Source organism: Ascaphus truei, chromosome 11, assembly GCF_040206685.1.
Source record: "Ascaphus truei isolate aAscTru1 chromosome 11, aAscTru1.hap1, whole genome shotgun sequence".
NCBI classification, from domain to species: Eukaryota; Metazoa; Chordata; class Amphibia; order Anura; family Ascaphidae; genus Ascaphus; species Ascaphus truei.
The window spans coordinates 42,877,184-42,898,486 of record NC_134493.1 but is presented as its reverse complement, the minus strand read 5'-3'; the positions used below and the strand labels follow the sequence as shown (position 1 = coordinate 42,898,486).

At 49.2% G+C, this 21,303-nt stretch overlaps 2 long non-coding RNA genes across 4 annotated transcripts in view; both read left to right on the top strand.

Moving 5' to 3' along the window:
* The window catches only part of LOC142463319 (uncharacterized), a 16,714-nt gene extending 4,440 nt beyond the window's left edge, over positions 1 to 12,274 (top strand). Inside the window, exons 1-4 of one of the 3 annotated variants that reach the window (XR_012787408.1) lie at positions 9,108 to 10,020; positions 10,166 to 11,478; positions 11,589 to 11,646; positions 11,752 to 12,241. This is a non-coding gene — a long non-coding RNA (uncharacterized LOC142463319). Of the gene's footprint in view, positions 1 to 9,107; positions 11,479 to 11,588; positions 11,647 to 11,751 lie in introns of those variants that run through there. The other 2 variants (XR_012787407.1, XR_012787406.1) reach the window with 2 other exon arrangements.
* An 817-nt stretch (positions 12,275 to 13,091) lies between these two features.
* LOC142463318 (uncharacterized) lies at positions 13,092 to 18,634 on the top strand. The gene is made up of 7 exons (XR_012787405.1): positions 13,092 to 13,123; positions 13,349 to 13,494; positions 14,191 to 14,265; positions 14,790 to 14,925; positions 16,661 to 16,747; positions 17,519 to 17,664; positions 18,271 to 18,634. It is a non-coding gene; the product is annotated as an uncharacterized LOC142463318 (long non-coding RNA).
* Positions 18,635 to 21,303: the final 2,669 nt, after the last annotated feature.

The window sequence follows — 21,303 nt, the reverse complement described above, 5'->3', positions numbered from 1 at the left end:
CGGGGGGGGGGGTAAGGCTGGTTGAGGGTGGGGGGGTCAGGACGAAGGGGTGGGGGGACCCATCTCTCATTTATTTACACCCTGTTCGTATTTGTAAAGCTTGCAGTGCAGTAAACCGTTAACTTTGCTAATAAAGTGCAAAAAAGAGAGGAAAAAAAAAAAATTAGAAAAACTTTGCTATACTTTTGCTAAAAGTCTGCTTTAGCTTGAGTCTAGCGTGAGGCACAGTCTTGCGGTTCCGGGGGGTTCCTCCAACCCCCATGGGACACGCGCTTAGGCGATATCCCAGCGAGGGTCGGGTCCCTCCAGGAGGGGGCGGGGGGGGGGGGGGCGAAAAGTACTTACAGTTTGCTGCCCTCCTTGAGCTGCAGCCGTCCTCTTCTCCCCCCCCCCCCCCCCCCGCAAAAATGCCAACCCCCCGTCGCCCAAGCCCGTGGAGCTCGATTCCTCAGACCCCGGCAGCTCGAGCTTAAGCTCTTTAACTCGGAGCATGCTGACTTTTGACTTGCAGAGTGTGGATTTCTTCAGCTGTAAGCCTCTTTTGTCGGTGGCACCCTCCGTCTAGGGCGGTGATCCGCTGGAGTCCAGCTCTGCAGGATCCCGCCAGCTGGGACCGAGGGGGCGGCTCTCCATGCTCCACTCCAGCTGGTGAGTGAGCTGCGGTATCCATGTTGGGCGGAAGCCGCGTGCATCGCTGGTCAGCTCACCGTCTGGATGTCTTCATCCGGGATGAGGCCTCTCTCCGCCCCGGCTCCGGGTTGTTGTCTCGCTCTTCTTCTTGCTGGGCTGGGACGCGGTTCTGGTCCGGAGTCCAAGTAGCTGGCGGCGTTAGGCCGAGGGCTCGTGCAAACGGGGCCATATCCTCTGGGTGTTTTATTGTAAGGTATTTGCCCTTGTTATTTGCGGTGAGCCTGAAAGGAAACCCCCAACGATATCTGATGTCGTTTTCCTGCAAGAAGGTTGTTAGGGGCTTCATTTCTTTTCTCCTCAACACCGTTATTCTGGACAGGTCAGAAAATATCTGGAGGTGTTCATTTTGGAAGGTGAGTGTTTCTATTCCCCTACTCGCCGCCATTATCTTTTCTTTTGTAGTGTAACTGTGTAAACGCACAATTACATCGCGTCTTCTGCTTGGGTCTTCAGAGCGGGGCCCCAGGGCTCTGTGGGCTCGGTCTATCTCTAGATCACAGTCCTGCAGGGAGTCGCATATTGACCCAAAGAGGTCCACTAGGTAGGGGCGGAGGAGGCCAGGGAGAACCGTCTCCGGGATGTTGCGGATACGGAGGTTTTGCCTCCTATCCCGGTTCTCCTGGTCCTCCTGCGCTTCCCTGAGCTGCCCCAGTTCCTCCCGCAGCAGGAAAATTTCTTTCTCTGCCTCTGTCTGGCGCCTTTGGGACTCTTCCATCACGCCCTCTAGGGCTGTTGTTTTGTCTGCCAGGCCATTTATTTGCTGTGTCAGGCCAGTAACAGCTGTCTTTATTTCTAATTGTAGAGAGGCCTGCAGCTTTGTGTGCTGTTGTGCCATGAGTCCTTCCATAAAGGCTCTGGTGATCGGTTCTTCCTGCGCCTGGGCCTCCTTTTGTCGGGCTGCTCTGCCCTGTTGCGCGTGGTCACCGCGTGCGCCTCCGCCATCTTGGATTACAGGCTGCGTGTCCGGGCTTCTCTGGTGTGGCGAGAATAGCTTTGCAACCGCTTGTGCTGCGGGTTTCTTCGCTTGCTTGGACATCTTGGTGTTGTTGCCCCTCGCGGGGGGGTAAGTTTTGGGCTGAAGTTTTAGGTGGAAGGGTGCTATATTTGTAATTTATACGGGAGAGTCTGCGGAGCTCCCAAACTACCCGTCCATGTCAGCTGACGTCACCGGAAGTCTCCGTCAAATAGGTTTTTTAATGAAGTATCTGGGTTAGTCAGGGAGAGTAAAGTGTCGTCCGCAAATAGCGACACTTTATATATGTTGTTTCCTATTGGGACACCCTCTATCCCTTGGTTCTCTCGTATTCTTGAGGCTAATACCTCTATGCACAGAGCGAATAGCATTGGGGAGAGTGGACACCCTTGCCTGGTACCGTTTGAAACTGCGAATGGTTCTGATGTGTAGCCTGAGGTGCGAACTGTGGCTATTGGGTTGAAATATAGCGCCTTTATGCCTTTAATAAAGTTTCCATGTAGGCCCATCTCTCTGAATACCCGGAACATAAAGGGCCAGGCCACCCGGTCAAAAGCTTTCTCAGCATCTAACCCTAGAATCAGGGTAGGGCGTTGGTTTTTGTTACTGTTGTGGATAATGTTGATTACTCTCCTGATGTTATCAGAGGCCTGCCGTTCTGGGGTAAACCCCACTTGATCGGGGTGTACCAAGGAATTTAATACTCTGTTCAACCTGGTTGCTAAAATTTTGGCGAATAGTTTTATGTCTGTGTTTATCAGAGAGATGGGCCTATAACTGGAGCATAACGTCGGGTCCTTTCCTTCCTTTGGTATTACAATGATAGAGGCCTTTAGGGACTCTTTTGGTGGTGCTTCTCCGTCTAGGATCTTATTGAACCAGCGGATCAGATATGGCTTCAACGTGTGTTCGAATTTCTTGTAATAGAAATTAGTAAACCCGTCTGGGCCCGGGGCTTTGGAGTTCTTGAGGGATTTAATGGCTGCTGTGACCTCCTCTGCTGTTATCGGGGTTCCTAGTTGGGCTGATTCTAACTCGTCTAGTTTGGATAGTTTTGTGTTTTTTATATATTCGTCTAACTTTGCTTCGAGCCTCTTATTAGCTTTGTCGGGGTTTGTCAAGTTGTATAAGTTACTATAGTACTGGACAAACTCTTTATTGATTTCAACCGGATTGAGTGTTAGGCTATCTTGTTTGGTTTTTATGCTGTATATATTGAGGTTTGCTGTTTTATTGCGGAGTTTTGCCGCCAATTGCCTGTCTGCCTTATTGCTTTTTTCATAAAAGATCTGGTTTGTCCACCTCATTGCTTTTTCAGTATCTTCAATCAGTATATTTTTAAGTTCCAATCTATCCTTATCTATCGCTGCTCTAACTTTGTCCGTTGGGCTTTGTTGGTAGGTCTCCTCGTTTTCTCTAATACTATTGTTTAGTTTATTTATCTTTTTGTTTTTCTCCTTTTTCCTATGGGAGGCAATACTAATTATCTTGCCTCAGAGCGTAGCTTTATGCGCCGCCCATAGTGTACAGTCGCTGATTTGCCCGTTGTCATTTATTGCGAAGTAGTCCTGTATAGCCTTTTCTATAGCTTTTTTAGTGTCCGGTAGTCTGAGCAGTAGGTCGTTCATTCGCCATTGTGTGCCCGTCGGTCTTTGGTGTAGGTCTCTTATGATTAGTGTAACTGGGGCGTGGTCTGACCATGTTATATTATCTATTTCTGCCTTTATTATCCTCTCCGCCAGTTCACTAGATACAAATATATAATCAATGCGAGTGTATTGTTTATGCGGGGGTGAGTAGAAAGTAAACCCTTTGGTTAGGGGGTTCATTAGCCTCCATGCGTCGACCAGCCCACCCAGTCTTATGCTTTGTTTTAGAGCGGTTGAGCTGTTCCGTCTCCAGTTTTGCTCTTTGCCCTTGTGTTTCGCCTGATCTTTATTGCAGTCTATAACGGTGTTAAGATCCCCTCCAATTATTAAGTAACCCTTCTTATATTGGCTTATCGTCTCGAAAGCCTCATTAATATAGCTCTCTTGATCTGTGTTGGGGGCATATAGGCTAACAAGTGTTAGTTCTGTCGCGCCTAATTTACCGGATACAATTAACAGTCGCCCGGTCTTGTCCCTCTTTATTTTTTCTACTACAAAGGGGATACTAGTTCTAATCAGGATGGCTACTCCCGCTTTTTTGTCTGTTGCTGGTGAGTGGTAAATTTGGTTATAATTTTTGTCTTTTAACCTAATCGTGTCTGCTCTGTTCAGGTGTGTTTCTTGAATCATGTGTATGTCGCTTTGTCTGTTTTTGAGGTCTCTGAACAGTAGTCTCCTTTTCATGGGAGAGTTCAGTCCTCTGACATTCTGCGTTGTTATTTTTAGTACTTTAGCCATATGTTGGTTTAAAATTTCGTGCGCGAGTGTTTGCCGGAGGGAGCTTGTTGTTAGGGGGTGCCCTGTGGTGATTTTTCGGATTGCGGGACCTTATCCCAACTATTGTTTTGGTTGTGCCAAGTTGTGTGCATTTAGGTGTACTCCAGTGTGGATGAACTGGGGAGAACATTGGGGGGGAACAAAAATAACCTTGGGGGTTTTTAACAAGGGGTGGAGTGGTGCCCTCTGGTGCTTTGGGCCTTTGACTCTGCGTTTGGGGTGTCGGGGACATGCAGGGTCAAGAAAAAAGGGGGAAAGTGTGTGTGGGGTGCAATGTGGTACTTGCAGTCTGGAGAGTATGGTTTGTAGTCTGTAAACTGTAGTCAGCTCCGTTTGGAATTCCGACGGCTAGTCGTGTTGTTGATCAACCTTCTTTTCTGCTATGACTGACTGGAACTAAAACACAGGTGTGGTGGGGGGAAATACAACAATCAAACTTCTGGGTCAAACATGTTAAACAGTTTTAAACACAGTAAATAGAACAAAAAAAAGAACAGAAATTCCTTTCTCTCCCTTTTCCTTCAACTATCTGAGCTAGATCAAATCTATAGAGGCTTAATAATGGCTTAAACCTTGTGCTCTCAGTTATCTAGTTGTACTGTGTTTTTTCCTTTTTCTTTTTCCCTTCCCTTCTATAAAACCTTTTTCCCTCCCTCCTCCCGCTCCCGTTAGTTCGTGTCTTTGTATTTGGAACAGCATACAGTTTCGGGGCTGGGGGTTACAGTTGAGGTAGGAATGTCTCTCTTGTACTCTCGTGGTTTTGCCGTGTTCTGGTTGTTAAGCCTCAGCTCTTGGGGCTTGATGGGTTATCCTGGGTTAGTTGTCACCCTGGACCACCTTTCACGCCTTGGTCGTGGAAAAGTTTTCCCTGTATCACTTCGTAGTTCTTCCGGGATCTCCAGTCCTAGCGCTGCGATGAATTCTGGGTCTTCCTCTGGGGTTCGTAGGGTGGCCTGTTTGCCTTTGTTGGTGGCTTGGAGACGGAAGGGGAAGCCCCATCTATACCTGACGTCTCTGCTTCTCAGATAGCCTGTGATTTTCTTGAGTTCTCGCCTTTTGGCCATGGTTATTGGTGAGAGGTCCGGGAAAATTTGCAGTTCCGTGTCCTCAAAGGAGATTTTATCTAGGTTTCTGACTTTGGTATAGATTTCCTCTTTGGTAGAGAAGTAATGGAACCTTGTGATTACGTCTCTGGGCCCTCTGTTTTCAAATTCTCTCGGCCTGTAGATTCTATGGGCTCGGTCAAGTTCCAGCTTTGCTTCGGCGATTTCTGGGAGTATGCTCCGAAAAAGTCTGTTTAGGTATGGCTTGATTTCCTCGTTAAGGACTGTCTCCGGGATGTTGCGAATTCTAAGATTGTTCCTTCTCGATCTGTTCTCTGCCTCTTCTTGGGCGTCTTGAAGGCGCGAGATCTGTTTTTTCATTTGGGTTATGTCCTCATCTGTTGCCGCTTGTCCTTCGGTGACTGTCTCCATGGCCTCCTCCAGTCCTGTCGTCTGCTCCTCTACCTCTACAATCTTGGTGTGTAGGCTCTTCATTGCGGTTTGTAACTCCTCGTGAAACGCCTGTTTAATTTCTTTAACCCAGGTTTTTAATTCTTTCCTGATATCTGGGTGCCTATCTGCTTCTGACCCTGAGTCTGAGTCTGAGCGATCTTGAGCTTCTGCAGCTTTATCTTTGCCCGTTGGTGTGGGCGCCACGTTCCTTCTAGTGAAGAACGTGGAAGATTCTGACTTCCCTGTCTTTTTAGGAGGGGCCATGCCGTCTGTGTTCAGCTATGGGCTGTAGAGAACAATCAGGTCTGGGTCTTCCTCCTCTATATTGGTTGCTAGGTTATCTTGGATATGGGGAGCTGAGGGTGGTTCTTGTCGTTTTTTCTGGGCTCGCAGCTATCCCACATATGCACCCCCACACTTGGGCATTTTGTTAGTCCATGGGACTAGTTAGATGGTTCACTGTTTCGTCTCCTTGGGTAAAGGGGGGGGAAGGGGAGGGGCGCGGGCGCTCATTCACTCCGCTCTTTATTATTCGCCTTTTTCGCTGTGTGTAACTTTCAGCGCTTTTCAGGCCCCCTTGGGCTGTGGTTTTTATTACTTTGTTTATAGTGGTTGTTTTGTCTGGGTCTTTCTCCCTTTAAGGGCCAGTGGCGGCCATCTTGGGTTACAAGGTAGGAGACGGCTGCAGCAGAGGGGCTCTTCTCGATCCTAGCTGGTCTGCCCCCTTCACTTCTCCTTGCAGAGAGGGGTCTCCTACTTTCTCTGCTACAGCGGAAGGGGGGGGTGGGCACAGGTTGGGGGATTAATGGTGTCTAGCTCTGCGCTTCCCCAGAGGGGCTCCGACTCCCACGTGGCCGCCTCCCGCCCCCTCCTGTCTGTGGGGCCCTCTCCGGTCCGTCCTGAACCGTCCCCCCCTCCCTCTATACCTCTGTCGTCGTTGCGCCGGGGTCTCCGCTTCTGCGGCTCTGAGTTGGGGTACGAGGTTCCTTCTCCGTTGCCCGGTGTTGTGCTGCAGCCTTCAGCTCGCTCCTATTCAGGCGCGTGCGGCGGCCATCTTTTGTGCTCCGCAAGCAAATTTTAAATATAAGTGGAGCTCCACAAAGATCAAATACCCAATAACACAGGCTGAAGGTCTCTGTGCAGCAGGGGGTGGGCAATGTGAGGGGGACACAGGAAAAGAAGAAGCAGAGGTCCCAAAATGGGGCCGTCGCGCCCATAATGGCCCGTGCCTCCAGGGGGTACTTAACGTGCCTTCCTTTCCTTCCCCCCACCTCGAGGCTTGGTGGATTTGCGCGCGAATCAACAAGGGGAGGGGCTAATGGGGCGGGCTATTTAAACCCTGCGCTCGCAAAAGCTACTCACTGACTCTGTTTTGAGTGGGAAACTGAGTTTTTGAGTGGGAAACTGAATGGGTGGGTGAGTGGGAAACTGAATGGGTGGGTGAGTGGGAAACTGAATGGGTGGGTGAGTGGGAAACTGAATGGGTGGGTGAGTGGGAAACTGAATGGGTGGGTGAGTGGGAGACTGAGTGGGAGACTGAGTGGGAGAGTGGGTGGGAAACTGACTGGGTGGGAGACTGACTGGGTGGGAAACTGACTGGGTGGGAGACTGACTGGGTGGGAGACTGACTGGGTGGGTGAGTGGGAAACTGACTGGGTGGGTGAGTGGGAGACTGACTGGGTGGGTGAGTGGGAGACTGACTGGGTGGGTGAGTGGGAGACTGACTGGGTGGGTGAGTGGGAGACTGACTGGGTGGGTGAGTGGGAGACTGACTGGGTGGGTGAGTGGGAGACTGACTGGGTGGGTGAGTGGGAGACTGACTGGGTGGGTGAGTGGGTGACTGACTGGGTGGGTGAGTGGGTGACTGACTGGGTGGGTGAGTGGGTGACTGACTGGGTGGGTGAGTGGGTGACTGACTGGGTGGGTGAGTGGGTGACTGACTGGGTGGGTGAGTGGGTGACTGACTGGTTGGGTGAGTGGGTGACTGACTGGGTGGGTGAGTGGGTGACTGGGTGGGTGAGTGGGTGACTGACTGACTGACTGAATGGGTGGGTGACTGGGTGACTGACTGAATGGGTGACTGAATGGGTGAGTGACTGAGTGACTGGGTGGGTGACTGAGTGACTGGGTGGGTGACTGAGTGACTGGGTGGGTGACTGAGTGGGTGGGTGAGTGGGTGGGTGACTGAGTTGACTGAGTGGGTGGGTGGGTGACTTGACTGGGTGGGTGGGTGAGTGGGTGGGTGGGTGACTGAGTGGGTGGGTGACTGGGTGAAAGTGACTGGGTGGGTGTGTGGGTGTGTGGGTGACTGGGTGGGTGACTGGGTGGGTGGGTGTGTGGGTGGGTGACTGGGTGGGTTACTGGGTGGGTGGGTGGGTGACTGACTGGGTGGGTGGGTGACTTGACTGGGTGGGTGGGTGACTTTGACTGGGTGGGTGGGTGGGACCCTTGACTGGGTGGGTGGGTGACTGGGTAGGTGGGTGGGTGACTGGGTGGGTAGGTGGGTGGGTGACTGGGTGGGTGGGTAGGTGGGTGGGTGACTGGGTGGGTGGGTGACTTGACTGGGTGGGTGGGTGACTTGACTGAGTGAGTGGGTGGGTGACTGAGTGAGTGGGTGGGTGACTAAGTGAGTTTTTGGGTGACTAAGTGAGTGGGTTGGTGGGTTACTGAGTGGGTGGGTTACTGAGTGGGTGGGTGACTGGGTGAAAGTGACTGGGTGGGTGGGTGACTGAGTGGGTGGGTGACTGAGTGGGTGACTGAGTGAGTGGGTGGGTGACTGGGTGGGTGGGTGACTGGGTGAAAGTGACTGGGTGGGTGTGTGGGTGACTGGGTGGGTGACTGGGTGACAGTGCGTGGGTGGGAGACGGTGGGTGACTTACCTTGACCCCGTGGCATCTGGCTGGGGCAGGAGGTGAGTTCGGGAAGCTGGGGGGGGGGCAAGAGTGGCAGGAGACCCGTCCGGGAGCCGACGCACGTGAGGGGGAGTCCCGCGCCGCGCTTCCCCTCCGTCCGGGAGCCGACGCACGTGATGGGGAGTCTCGCGCCGCGCTTCCCCTCCGTCCGGGAGCCGACGCACGTGATGGGGAGTCTCGCGCCGCGCTTCCTTTCCGTCCGGGAGCCGGCGCACGTGATGGGGAGTCTCGCGCCGCGCTTCCCCTCTCCGGTAGTGGCGCACGTGAGGGGGAGTCCCGCGCCGCCCTTCCCCTCTCCGGTAGCGGCGCACGTGAGGGGGAGTCCCGCGCCGCGCTTCCCCTCTCCGGTAGCGGCGCACGTGAGGGGGAGTCCCGCGCCGCGCTTCCCCTCTCCGGTAGCGGCGCACGTGAGGGGGAGTCCCGCGCCGCGCTTCCCCTCCGTCCGGGAGCGGTGCACGTGAGGGGGAGAGCATATTCCTATGCCCATAAGTTTAAATATATATCATTGTAAATACTAGCTCACTATCATATTTTCTATATTATCATTAAATATGTTTATAATTAACCATATATATTGGAAACAGATTTGAATTTCCCACTCGGTGTTCATAACTATAAAATTATCAACATGCTATATGAGATAAAACTTAATATGTAACATAGAAATGAGATAAAATTTCTGCTATATTCTAATGTTCCTCTGTTATGAACAGTACTGATGTCAATGCTTTATACTTTATATTGTATGAATTTATTACATGTAAGGATGTTATGATTATTATGAATATACATTTTTTATATGATCTCCATATCATATACTGTTCTTTCCTCCGATAAACAAGGTGTTTTAATTTTTCCCTATGCATACCAACTGTATGGGTACATTTTATGAAATAATACCAAATATGTGTAGTTCAAACAATGTCTTGATGGGCCATGGGATACATTAGTTGTGATTTAAAGGATTTGGTATGTTGAATTAAAGATACTCAATTATGCTTACCTAAATCCATATACTGTAACATATATTACTATCCCTGTATGACCTATCTATCACCTTAATATACATAGATTTTCGAATGTACCTTTTTTCTACTTTCTCTCCTATACAGTTGCATAGGGTTGCTGCTTACATAGCAACTAGTTATTTGTAGTTATTTGTATCTCCATTGTATATATTTTTTCTTTATATAATTCTATTTATTTGTCCGTTTCACATTGTCTGTTTAATAAAGTTATTTTTGTTGTAAAAAAACACACCACTTGAGACTCGGTCGGTCTACTGAATATGACGTCACACTGGCGCGCCCACTCAACATGGCGCGCGGCTGTGACGTCACTCGGTGGACCGAAGTCGAAAGCACAGCCATGTCTATGTACACTTTGCCCACACTGCCCATCCTATGGATGCGCGCGCACCACTCTCGCGCGATTTCGCACACACAGGCCACTGGATTAGCCGCCTCCATTCTGCGAGACGCGCGAAGGTGACGCGGCAGCCTATTGGTTTGGCAGCGGTCTGGGTAAGTATAAATTAGCAGTTTTAGAGCACTCTGGTCACCTTGATAAAGTACACTTAGTACGAAACGCGTAGGTGCGTTTACCTGTCCAATACCTGTGTGTTTATCAGCATGCAATAAACCTCACACCATTTTTTCATCTTTGGAGTGGCCTGGCTGTTTCTTGTTCCTGAGTGACTCTCTCAGGATTCCCTGGCAGTGCGCCATCAACGCTCTCTATTCCTCTGGATCATCACAAGATGGATTGCACGCCGCTGACGACACGAGTGCCCCCTTGGTAGTACAGGTAAAAAGCCACAGTGCTTTTCATTTAATCCTGCGTACCATGGTCATTGACCACTTATTCCTATAACACTGGTCTGGGTTTGTGATACTGTAATTTAGTGAGGGTCTGGCTGACTCCACATTTGTCCCACCAGTTGTCAATCAACTTCATTGGGGGCACTCCAACGTTGTTAAGGTTAACCCTTTGTGGACCTACATTACACTGGATGTCCAACAAGGACTGGTCTCAATTTAGAGCATCACACTCATTCTGTTTCTATGTGATACCGACTTCGCAGTCTGCCGCCTGCCCTGACCCTTTGCCTGGCTTACCGACTACGGATCCTCTAACAGGACTCTATCCCTGGGCTCTGGACTGTTAATTGGCATCCATACCTCAGCCCTGCGGGTCCACTTCCTGATCGGAGATGAGTCCCATCACACTATCATAGTGTCAGGCCCGGAGGGATCCGAATCCACAAAACCTGCTCTTTAGGGCAGGAGCTCTAGTAGTGAACTAAACCAGCTGCTGGATAGCTCTCTTGCCTCAGTACACTCCGCCTTCTCACACCTGCTACCACTCAGCCTCCTGGATACACCACCTGGCTTCCTTGAAAAGCTGACTGCTTCCTCTTCCTGGTTGCTACATCAGTGGTGTTTGTCCCATTGTATCCAGTCTTGGTTTTGGAACATTAATGATTCATTCAACCTGCTACCTGAACAGTCTTGTCCTCAGCCTGCTCTGGCCACAGCCTGTTAACATCGCTCCTGCTTTCAGCCTCCACTGACCCTTAGCCTGTCTGACCTCAGCCTGTCTGACCTTTGTTTCTGCCTTGTCCATTTGTACTGTGTTTTCCGGACAATCCTCCATGACACCTGTCATCAACAACCTAACACCTGTCATCAACGAGCTCTGTGATACATCGAACGTCTCTATGGCCATGCTCCAGTCAGTCCAGTCTTGCCTTCTCCAGCCAACGGATCCGCTCTCTGCCTGAGAGCCCACCATCACCTGGTGCCTTATATGGTGATCTGGTCATGACATAGATTCCGCTGGTCACAGTCATGACCTCTATCCCGCAAGCTATCGGAATTAATGGAAAAAATGGCAGAAGACCTCATATATCATGATTGTCCTATCAAGCTCTTGCCTGGATTCCATGTGGCCACATTCATCTGTCTGAATCTGAACTTAAGGTACTGCAGGAATACATGGTTATTTGGCGGGGATCACATATTTTCTCTCTTTCTGCAGAGGGTTACAATTGTAAGATAATCTCTTTCTGTTTCTATACATATTATTTCAGTGTCTATGACTCCGTTACAAACTTTGGTAAATATACGATCAAGATAATCCGTCCATTTGTAAGTATCCAATACTTTATCGTACCTATTTATATACCCAGCTCATGGTAGTAATCATGTTATAGAAACCATAGTTAGTTGATAAATATTCCATATCTGTTGTAGAACCAGCTGTGGAACCGTTATCCAAGGAAAGGATGAAATGCATCGTTAATTGTCACCACTGCAATACTTTGGGACTGACTCCCTGCTCTGAATACAGTAAGTGTTCCCGTACATATAGCTGTGACCCCCTGCTCTGAATACAGTAAGTGTTCCCGTACATATAGCTGTGACCCCCTGCTCTGAATACAGTAAGTGCTCCCGTACATATAGCTGTGACTCCCTGCTCTGAATACAGTAAGTGTTCCCGTACATATAGCTGTGACTCCCTGCTCTGAATACAGTAAGTGTTCCCGTACATATAGCTGTGACTCCCTGCTCTGAATACAGTAAGTGTTCCCGTACATATAGCTGTGACCCTCTGCTCTGAATACAGTAAGTGTTCCCGTACATATAGCTGTGACCCCCTGCTCTGAATACAGTAAGTGCTCCCGTACATATAGCTGTGACCCCCTGCTCTGAATACAGTAAGTGTTCCCGTACATATAGCTGTGACTCCCTGCTCTGAATACAGTAAGTGTTCCCGTACATATAGCTGTGACTCCCTGCTCTGAATACAGTAAGTGTTCCTGTACATATAGCTGTGACTCCCTGCTCTGAATACAGTAAGTGTTCCCATACATATAGCTGTGACTCCCTGCTCTGAATACAGTAAGTGTTCCCGTACATATAGCTGTGACTCCCTGCTCTGAATACAGTAAGTGTTCCCATACATATAGCTGTGACTCCCTGGTCTGAATACAGTAAGTGTTCCCATACATATAGCTGTGACTCCCTGCTCTGAATACAGTAAGTGTTCCCATACATATAGCTGCGACTCCCTGCTCTGAATACAGTAAGTGCTCCCGTACATATAGCTGCGACTCCCTGCTCTGAATACAGTAAGTGTTCCCGTACATATAGCTGCGACCCCCTGCTCTGAATACAGTAAGTGCTCCCGTACATATAGCTGTGACTCCCTGCTCTGAATACAGTAAGTGTTCCCGTACATATAGCTGTGACCCCCTGCTCTGAATACAGTAAGTGTTCCCGTACATATAGCTGTGACCCCCTGCTCTGAATACAGTAAGTGTTCCCGTACATATAGCTGTGACCCCCTGCTCTGAATACAGTAAGTGTTCCCATACATATAGCTGTGACTCCCTGCTCTGAATACAGTAAGTGTTCCCGTACATATAGCTGTGACTCCCTGGTCTGAATACAGTAAGTGTTCCCGTACATATAGCTGTGACTCCCTGCTCTGAATACAGTAAGTGTTCCCGTACATATAGCTGTGACCCCCTGCTCTGAATACAGTAAGTGCTCCCGTACATATAGCTGTGACTCCCTGCTCTGAATACAGAGCCCAGGGGCCAACCGCCTATGGATTTTTAAGGTTCTTTTAAGACATTTATTCCTTCATTTTATCTTCAGCTTCAGTTGGTAGTTGAAGAGATTCCTGCATTTTGGGCTCAGGTTCTGTTCTCTCCCCCTAGGAGATCATTTCTAGTCTAATCTCTGTGACTGCTTTGTGGAGCTCTGTCTGATATGTTCAGGTGATACTTGTGAGCAGATCCTCCACATCTCTCCTAGATACTCCTGTCTCCTCTTCTTTCTCCAGGTCAGAGTCTGGGGATACGTGGGGAGATAGAAGCAAGGAGCCGCCATTTTCACGCTCCGCCACGGGGCCAACCGCCTTTGTGCAAAAATCGGAATACCTCCTGCCAGGCCATTCTTCTGTTTTTCCGAGGCGTCCCGCTGGAGTGTGTGAGTGTTGCAATCACTTTCTGAGATATTTTAGTGGGTTTTGGGTGCAATCTCTTCCGTAGCATGTTTTGGGTCCACAGAGCTACAGTACTTCTTCGCTCGTCCGTGTGCTTCAGCATTGGCATGCGTCCCCCCAAATTTCTGCTTCTGATACAAATTATATGTACTGTCTATGGTTGTGCTACAAAGTCACATCCTTCTGGAATTAAACCTTAACCTCATCAAGCAAACTCTTGGAAGGATAATACATGTAGATTATAGGCCTCTGGTGTTTGGGGTGTTGCCACCCTGGTTAGAATGTCCATTAGAAGTCATGAAATGAATTGACTTGATCCTCTTGGCTGCCAGGAAGTGTATTATAAATAATGGGCTCTGTAAGAAAGCTTCACCTACCTCTCAGCTAAATACTCATACAATGACTTATCCCAATGGATAAATGGAAGGCCAGACTGAATTTAGATAAGTGGGCATGTGTGGATATGGGGAAATGGCCTCCATATACTGAGGTTATCCATACCAGGTGGCATTTTAGGGAATAGTAGAATAGAATTTGGCTGTGTAACATTTCAAGTGTCACCAATAAAGAGTCTGTGGAGTTAATACTTGAGTTATCATCATCATCTGTGTATCTTTAAACATGAACATGGATGCATACTGAATACCTGGTCTAACATTCTGATTCATTTCTTCACACAGGTACGTCTAACTAGAATTCTTCTATCAACTTAACCCCCATTGCAACAGAACTTAAATTTAATGAACCACTGCTTGGTACGTCTAACTAGAATAGGCAGACCCCTCCCTTAATTATTAGCCAAGTGAATGTGTTTAGAGTATTTAAGTGAGTCTATCTTGGCTGTGTCATATTGTATGGCTGTGTAAATGCACAATTACACCGTATTTTGTTTCAGAAGTAACATTTTGTCACTGTTTAACCTCCGCTCACAACAATGAAACAAGCCCCAGTCACACACAGTCTTGTATACCTTTGTTATTCCCCAGCATGGAATTACGCATACACACACACACACACACACACACACACACACACGTGTGCAAATAGTGATTGTTATTTAGATAATAGTTACTAACAGTAAGGATGGTGTTTTCTGTGTGTACCTTTTCTTTCCTCCGCACCTTCCCGCTGTGTGTGAGTGTGTGTGTGTGTGTGTGAGAGTGAGTGTGTGTATGAGAGTGAGTGTGTGTGTGTCACTGTTTCACTTGAATTTGTTTTGAGAAAGGTCGATTCACCTCAAATCTCCTGCAAGTGTCACATGATTGCTGTTTTTATTCAGATGGTATACTCAATACAAACAGTCTTTGTGAGACATCGGCGACCAGCCTAAGAATCCTCTCTGGTGTCCATCTGTATTTCCAGCTTTATAGCCGAAATCCACCGCCGAGGAAAGATCTGGCAAACCCATGGTGCAGGTAGTATAGGCAAATGTGTTTATCTACTATATATTTCTGAAAGCACTGTATGTCTGCATGGCCTGTGTCCCTAGCGGCAATCTCATTGGTCCCTTGGCCCGCCCGCCCCCGCACACCTCTCATTGGCCTGAGGCGGAGTGACGGGCCAAAGGACACACAGGGACACACACACACACACCTCTCTCTCTGTCCTCTCCCCCCCCCATCACACTCACCTCCCTCTCCACTCACCTCCCGCTCCACTCACCTCCCTCTCCACTCACCTCCCTCCCCGGCGCGGGGACAGGCAGTGGGCAGGGCAGCCTGCCGCTGCCTCCACTCACCTCCCCGGTGCGGGGACAGGCAGTGGGCAGGGCAGCCTGCCTCCACTCACCTCCCGCTCCCTCCACTCACCTCCCGCTCCCTCCACTCACCTCCCCAGCGCGGGGACAGGCAGTGGGCAGGGCAGCCTGCCGCTGCCTCCACTCACCTCCCGTTCCCTCCACTCACCTCCCGCTCCTTCCACTCACCTCCCTGGCGCGGGGACAGGCAGTGGGCAGGGCAGCCTGTCGCTGCCTCCACTCACCTCCCACTCCCTCCACTCACCTCCCCGGCACAGAGGCTGCCCTGCCCACTGCCTCCACTCACCTCCCACTCCCTCCACTCACCTCCCGCTCCCTCTACTCACCTCCCACTCACCTCCCTGGCGCAGGGACAGGCATAGGCCAGGGCAGCCTACCGCTGCCACGCGGCACCTAAGATGGCGGCGGACGGAAGGACCCCTTCCTCCCTCGCGGACTAACTATCATGGCGGCGGCCAGAAGGAGAGGTGAGTGTGTGTGTGTGTGTGTCACAGCGTGACAGTGTGTGGGACACTGTGTGTGTGTCTGTGTGCGTGTGTGTGTGTGTTACACTGTGTCTCAGACACTGTAGAGTGGGGACCGGAGCTACACATGGCGGGGGGGTCAGGAGCGGAGAAAGATACAGGGGGAGTGGAGAGGAGGGACCCGTCAATTTAAAGCAAAACAACCCCCCTCCTGTCCACTGCCCCCCCCTCCTGTCCACTGTCACCCCCCCCTCCTGTCCACTGTCACCCCCCCTCCTGTCCACTGTCACCCCCCCTCCTGTCCACTCTCCCCCCCCCTGTCCACTCTCCCCCCCCCTCCTGTCCACTCTCCCCCCCCCTCCTGTCCACTCTCCCCCCCCCATCCCTTCCTGTCCACTCTCCCCCCCTCCCATCCCCTCCTGTCCACTGTCCTTTCCACTGTCCCCCCCCCCGCCTGTCCACTCTCCCCCCCCTCCTGTCCACTCTCCCCCCCTCCCATCCCCTCCTGTCCACTCTCACCCCCTCCCATCCCCCCCTCCCATCCCCTCCTGTCCACTCTCCCCCCCTCCCATCCCCTCCTGTCCACTGTCCCCCCCCTTCTCTCCCCTCGGCCACTGTCCCCCCCTCCCCCTGGCCACTGTCCCCCCTCCCCCCGGCCACTGTCCCCCCCTCCCCCCGGCCACTGTCCCCCCCTCCCCCCAGCCACTGTCCCCCCCTCCTGTCCACTGTCCCCCCCCATCCCTCCTTTTTCCCCGTCCCCCTCCCCTCCTTTTCCCCCCCTCTCCCCCCCCCTTTTCCTAGCGCTAAATGTAACTCACGGGCAACGCCGGGTCTCTCAGCTAGTATGGACATAAAAGGCACAAACACATACGCACTCGCAGTGTAACAGGTTACAATTCACATTGAGTTAGAGGTTTATACTCTTTTCAGAGTGCCGAAATCTCACCACCGCCCGCCAACCCGGGAATCGCGACCGCTTGTGACGTCGCATCCGGCAGCACTGATTCTGGGAGACAGGTATAGCAGGATCAGCATGGGACAGCAGGAAACCCCATTTGGGCCATCTGCGTTTCACTGCATCAGCTTCCTCAGGAGTCTCATAATGGGAGGTGCCCTATATACCACCTATCCTAATCTAATTAAAATGCTAACAGGTGAATACACTTAGGGCAGTGGGAAGGCAATCCCCTATTAAAAAACAGTTGAATGTAATATATATATATATATATATATATATATATATATATATATATATATATATATATATATATATATACACACACACACACATCAAGTTTATACATATAACATATATTATATAGAATCCTTAACGCTAAGATATGTCACTAAATACTGGACACCGCTACTTCAACCGTATAGAAAAACTAATTAGCACAAATATGTGCCGCCTTGCATTGCCTCTTTAAGGAGAGGCCAATCTGCAGGGACACCTCGTCCAATGAAGGGACTGTGTAAATGAAGAGTATTTTGGGGTAGTGTTGGGGGCTCTCGGGTGCTATAGTCTCTGCTATATTTCTAATTCTAAGATCATTGATTTTTAAGGTTCTTTTAAGACATTTATTCCTTCATTTTATCTTCAGCTTCAGTTGGTAGTTGAAGAGATTCCTGCATTGTGGGCTCAGGTTCTGTTCTCTCCCCCTAGGAGATCATTTCCAGTCTAATCTCTACGACTGCTTTGTGGAGCTCTGTCTGATATGTTCAGGTGATACTTGTGAGCAGATCCTCCACATCTCTCCTAGATACTCCTGTCTCCTCTTCTTTCTCCAGGTCAGAGTCTGGGGATACGTGGGGAGATAGAAGCAAGGAGCCGCCATTTTCACGCTCCGCCACGGGGTGTAACGCCTTTGTGCAAAAATCGGAATACCTCCTGCCAGGCCATTCTTCTGTTTCTCCGAGGCGTCCCGCTGGAGTGTGTGAGTGTTGTAATCACTTTCTGAGATATTTTTAGTGGGTTTTGGGCGCAATCTCTTCCGTAGCATGTTTTGGGACCACAGAGCTACAGTACTTCTTCACTCCTCCGTGTGCTTCAGCATTGATATGCGTCCCCCCAAATTTCTGCCTTGTGATGCAAATTGTATCCACTGTCTATGGTAGTGCTACAAAGTCACATCCTTCTGGAATTAAACCTTTAACCTCATCAAGCAAACTCTTGGAAGGATAATACATGGTGATTATAGGCCTCTGGTGTTTGGGGTGTTGCTGCCCCGGTTTGAATGACCAATAGAAGAAGGAGAAAGTAGGAGTCGGGAGTTAAAACGATGACACTTGGTTACTGTAGGTTGCTGCAACAAATAATCCAAACAGAACTGTCCAAATAGTTCTTCAGATATTAGCAACACCAGCTGCTTTCTATGTCTGATAGAACTGTCTGATTATTAACATAATAACCCTTCTGGACTCGTATACCTGTATATGTAGAGACAAACAAGAGAAGCAGCACGGCAATGGGGTAACAGCATTGCTTGTTATAAAATGTTCATCTGTTAAAGAGACCATCATTTTCTTTATTTAATTCACAGAGAAACAGACGCAAACGAGAAGAAAGAAATACGTTACAGAAGCGCGGACGTTCTATGAGCTCACATCATTAAACATACGTTTTTATCAGGCATGTGCCGGGTCTTGAAGCTACAGTATATATACAAAGAATTATTACAACCAGCACGGAGACTGAGAAGGAGCAGATCCTGGAAAGCTACAATACAACCACAAAGTCCTTCCACTGATCACTTGTACTGTGTATTTGAAAATAAATGTCCATATTCCTTGGTTATGCCGACTTAGCTGAAACATTTGGTGCAATATTAGTTGTGTGTCTCTCCTCAATACAGAGAGTGTGTGTGTGTGTGCGCGTGTGCTTTCATTTGCAGTTCTGCCTGTAATTCCCGGTATGTCATTCTTCCATTTGGTTGGAGAGTTTTTAAACAGTTTATCATCCAATTTTGAGGTTACTAAGTTATACATTTTAATAAAATATTTATTATTTTCCAGGTGCCTTTAGAGTAGTTTCTAGCACATTTGTTGTAAATCTCATCACACGTCACCCCCAGATGTTTTAGAGGTTTTAGGAATAACGGTTCTCTCTCCCACATCTGCTGGTTCTACCCTCTCATAAAGCCATTGGGGTCCCAAATCTCATAAAGCCACTGGGGTCCCAAATCTCATAAAGCCACTGGGGTCCCAAATCTCATATAGCCACTGGGGTCCCAAATCTCATAAAGCCACTGGGGTCCCAAATCTCATAAAGCCACTGGGGTCCCAAACGTTCTCCCTGGTCAATGGGATCCCAAACGTTCTCCCTGGTCAATGGGATCCCAAACGTTCTCCCCGGTCAATGGGATCCCAAACGTTCTCCCTGGTCAATGGGATCCCAAACGTTCTCCTTGGTCAATGGGATCCTGGTCTCAAGACGCGAGTCTTGGATGCCCGCTTAAGACGCGAGTCTTGGATGCCCGCTTAAGACGCGAGTCTTGGATGCCCGCTTAAGACGCGAGTCTTGGATGTCCGCTTAAGATGCGAGTCTTGGATGCCCGTTGAACAAAATGCCTCCTGCCATCTCTAGTGCAGAAAAGATTAAATAACACCCCACATATTTGCGGTACCCGCGCAGCAGCACATTGGTTGAAACTCGGAGATCCCCCCTTAAACGTGGTTGAATGTCACTTTTGGGGTAGTATTATGGAACAAATAACCTCTTTCCTGAGGGAGGAATGTACCACATTTTCGCGGGTGTGGGACCCGTGGCTATCCTACATTGGCACCCCAGGCTTGGAGCGCTCATCAATGTTATTGTAACCAGAAGTGGATGGGGCGAGTTGCCACAGCGCGACATATCGTTCATATCGCTTGGCTTGGATCTAATTGTGTGAGGATTTCCCGTCGGCCCCGCCCCCCCGTGATGCACCCCGCGCTACCAGGCTGGGGGACAACGTACGTCCCGCGCTTAGACCGCGTCCCCCGACGAAGCGGCAGACGCGTGCTGCTCTACCAGGCTGGGGGACACCACACGGATCTCGCTCAGGCTTTACCCCATGATGTCACGAGTGAGGCGCACCACACACAAGCTACGCAGAGGTGCTACGCTACCATGGGTTACATGAGGTTTTAACTCCATCAGCAATTACTTCACACCTGCACTCCTCCCGCCCATGCCTACCAGTGGACTGAATATGTATATACTGTATAATATATAGTGCAGAAACATGACAGGGTCCAAAATTGTGCAGAACCTTATGGAGAAAGGACGGATAGTAGATGTTGATAGTAGATCATATAATGTCCTGAACAAATTACATATGCACTAGAAAGTCTCAATATCACTGGAACGTGAAACAATTTCACGTATAGAATGTTAGTAAAAACTTTCAATGTGACAAGTAGTAAAAAAGTGTAGAGTTTTACAGGAATTTATCTGGTATCTTCAGGGTGTCTCTGTGGTAAAGCCCACTGATTAAATACCTTTTTACTTAGTGTCCCAAAATTGGAAAGTGAAGCCGGTACCTGTAACTTTAGCTGGGAGAGAAATTCGCCACCACCTCTGTTGTAGACTGCTCCTGACTCCCGGTAGTATGGGGACCTCCACGCTGATAGGATGGTGTTACTTATCCAGTCTGCCGATGGATTTTGGCGTTTCAGCGCCTCGGTTCTGTCACCAAGTCGTCCCGTCTCTCACCGGCGTCTTTCCGATCTGACTCCTCCCTGTTTGAAATCACCTCTCGATGTTGGGGAGAGGCCCCCATCACTCAGTGCATGGAGTTTGTATTGGGAAATGGGAAACAAATAACTTCGAACACTTCGAATTCCTTCAAACGTATATATTGTAAAGTTACACCATACAATAAGACATAAACAATGTACAAAAGGGTATACTTATGGCCAGTGTTCGACAAACCTATACATTTGCTCGCCCCGGGCGAGTGGATTTAACCCCCGGGCGAGTAAATATTGGCCCAAGCAGCACACGTTTGGTACTAGGTGGCGAGTAGATTTTTTTGTGTGGCGAGTAGATTTTTTGGTGATTTGTCAACCACTGCTTATGGCACCCTACACGTTTCGTCTTTACCAGACTTCATCAAGGGTATAATGGGGTAGAAAAAAGACCATATATTATACCTGTGTCTATGCTTTAATTGGTTGATAGAAAGATTGGTTTCACAATCATTTTAGCTATGTAGCAAACAATCACGACACTGTTGAGCATATACTACACAGGAAGAAATATCTGTTTGTATTCAGCTTGTAATAGAGTGTATTAAACAATACAAATTCTAGGATATTTATTCATAGCCACGCCTCTGCCATTCTCCCCCCACCTGAAAACACTTTGAGCAGAGATCGCTTGTGGTACAGCTGCGCGGCACAATAAGCGCTCGCGCTCTCGCAAGCAAGCGGAGTGTATGAGCTCGGCCTTAGATAGCTTGCCACGTTTGGTGTCTCTTGGATTAAGCGTGTGGCTTTGTATAGCCGGACAAACAAACTCTCCGAATTATAGTATACAAATATACTCCACACCAGCAGCATTTAATATTAATTTAATATTGAATAAGTATTAC